This window comes from Lynx rufus, unplaced genomic scaffold, assembly GCF_022079265.1.
Source record: "Lynx rufus isolate CCGP_SWC_20201006 ecotype Redwood Valley unplaced genomic scaffold, mLynRuf1.p SCAF_9, whole genome shotgun sequence".
Classification (NCBI taxonomy): Eukaryota; Metazoa; Chordata; class Mammalia; order Carnivora; family Felidae; genus Lynx; species Lynx rufus.
Genome location: NW_025814897.1, coordinates 7879230 through 7882463, shown reverse-complemented (window position 1 = coordinate 7882463; position 3234 = coordinate 7879230).

Genomic DNA, 3234 nt, shown 5'->3' with positions numbered 1-3234 from the left:
ACCACACATTTTAATAGATGTTCAATTTATCTGGATTTCAGTAAAATGTAAATTTTTTAAATAAGCAACAAGTGTTGTCAAGGATGTAAGGTATGTTCCTAATTATGCATTGCCAGTAACTACGTAACTTATTAAAATCATTTTGAAGAGCAATCTTTCAAAATCTAGTAAAATTCCAGTACTACGTGCATACCCCAGAGCTGTACATATATACCTAATAAGACATAAAATATTTACTATTCCTAATAAAAAAGTTGAGGAATGGATAAATCAACTGATTTTTTAATATAATGAATTACTATACAATAGTTAAATATATTTTCTCCAGTAAGTTTTAAACTGTAACACTATTTTTTTAATATTGTAACATGCAATAGAAATTATAACTTATCAATACATGCAAATGTAGTGAAAGTATATAAACCTGCATGAGAATGAGACACACCATCTTTGGGTAGCTGTTCTGCCTAGCCAGTAGAGATTAAAATACATTCAAAGTCTTTAGTGGTATCGATAATATATTATTTCTTTAAAAGACATATAGAGAAAAATCTGATCTGAACAAATAAAGCAAAATCGTTAACATAATTTAATCGTGGGCTTGGAGGGGAGTTGTATTATTTTCAGCCCTTTTCTGTATGTTTGAAATAGCTCTTAATCATAAAAAAAAGCTTTGATAAACATAATGATGGGTTCTATTAAATATATGGTAAATACGAGGAATCCACAATTCAAAATGGAAGTTGGGGATGTTACAATCATCTGCTTCTAACTATGTGGTTAGAAAGCAGCCACAACTGGGGCACCTGGGTGGCTCGGTTGGTTAATCATCTCATGATTCTGAGTTCAACAGGCTCTGTGCTGACAGCTCAGAGCCCGGAGCCTGCTTCGGATTCTGTGTCTCCCTCTCTCTGCCCCTCCCCTGCTCATATTCTGACTCTCTCTCAAAAATAAATAACGATTAAAAACATTAAAAAGAAAAAGGTGCAGCCACAAATGTAGGGTGCAGTTCCTTACACACACCTTTCTGTCATTACAGAGGTTAACCATCATCATCTTTAAATCCATGCTCATCATTTTTAGGTCTATTATTTAGCTTTATTGCATCTCTATGCATTCATAAAACATATATATGTTCTAATTCTAGCCATTTTAACCTTACACAAAAAGTATTATTTTGCCATTAAGAAAGCTTCAACATATTTCCTATGTCTGACATAATTCATAATGTATTTTCTGGCCACACGGAATTAATATTCAGTAATGAAAAGATACTCAGAAAAAATCCAAAATCACAGAAACCAAACAATACACTTAGGAGTAAAGTATGATTCAAGAAAAAAAATCAGAAAAATAGATAACACTTTGAACTCAGTGATGATGAAGGTACGACATATATCAGTACTTGTGGAACACAGTTAAAGCAGTGCTTTCAGGAAAATTATCAGCTTTCTATGCCTATATTAGAAAAGAAAGACAGGAAATTAATCATGGAAGCTTCACACTAATCTTAAAAAGTACAGCATATCAGAGACATCTAGGTGGCTCAGTCGGTTACCAAGTGTCCGACTTTGGCTCAAGTCATGATCTCACAGTTCGTAGGTTCAGGCCCCACATCAGGCTATGTGCTGACAGCTCAGAGACTGGAGTGCTGTGGATTCTGTGTGTGTGTGTCTCTCTCTCTCTCTCTCTCTTTCTCGCTCTCTCTCTCTCTGCCCCTCCCCTGCTCACAGCCTATCTCAAAAATAAATAAATAAAACATTTAAAATAAAAAAGAACAGCAAATCAAATCTACTCAAAAGTAGAAGGAAGCAAGTAAGATAAATTCGTGAATTAAAAACAAGAGACCAAATGTGTCCTTAGAGATAAAATTTATAAACTATCAATTCTCATCAAGAAAAAGAGAGAAAACACAAATTACCATTAACAGATATGAAAGATGAACATCACTTGAGATCTTTCAAACTTCAGAAAAATGATCAGAATATTATGAATAACTTTATGCCAAAAATTAGGTTACATTTAAGTAAAAAGATGCCTCAAAACACAGAAGTTACCAAAGCTAAGAGAAAAATAAATAGAAAACTTTGTTTCATAGTTTATTTAAGAAATGTAACCCTTTATTTAAAACCTATCTGCAAAGAAATCCTCAAGCCCAGAGGGCTTCTCTGGTCGATTCTTCCAATAATTTCAGAAAGCAATGGCACCAATCACAGACATAATCTTCAAGAGAATAGAAAAGCAACAATACAAATTTGTGAAAAAAAATATATGATAACATTTTCATGATCTTGAGGTAGTCAGAGATTTCTTAAACAATACCCCCAAAAGAGTGCTAGGAAAGTTCTGATAAATCAGACTAAGCTAAACTTAAGATTTCCCATCCATCACAAGATGCCATTAAGAGAGTGAAAAGGTAATTCAAAGTTGGAAGAAGATACCTGTAATCCATGTATCCAAAAAAGGGGTCTTAAATTTATAAAAAAATATAAAAAATCTCTAACAAGCCAGCAAGATAAAAATACTGAAAACCCAATAGAAAAAAAAATAGGCAAAAAAAAAAAACCAGTTGAACATATATTTTACAAAAAAGATAGATGGACATTTAACCAGAGAAGATATATAGACGGCAAATGTTAAACATCATTAGAAATTGGGGACATGCAAATTAAAACTACAATATGATATCACCATGCACCTACAAAATGGCTAAAGTTAAAAAATAGTAACACCACCAAATGCTGGCAAGGACATGGAAAAATCCAAACACTGCTGGTGGGAATATAAAATAGTACAGCCACTCTGGAAAGAGGTTTGGCAGACTTTTATAACACTAAATTTGCAATTTCCATACATCCCAGCAACTGTACCCTTAGACATTCATCCAAGACAAGCGGAAACTTATATTCGGCCCATACCTGTCCACAAATGTTCACAGCAGCCTTATTTGTAAGAACTCCACATAGAAAACAACAAAGTTGTTCTTCAGTGGGTGAATGGTTAAACAAAAACACAAAAAAAACAAACAAAAAAACCCCCTTTAATACTCACATATCACCAAGTACTACTGAGCAATACAAAGCAATGAACTCAGAGCAAGAAAATCATGAAGTTTCCCCTCAAAGGCCTTCAGTTTCCACAATATTAATACATCAGATCACCAGACAGATTACCCCGTCATGAAATGGATCAAGACAGCTATGGGGAAGGACCCCTAGACACGACAGATACAAA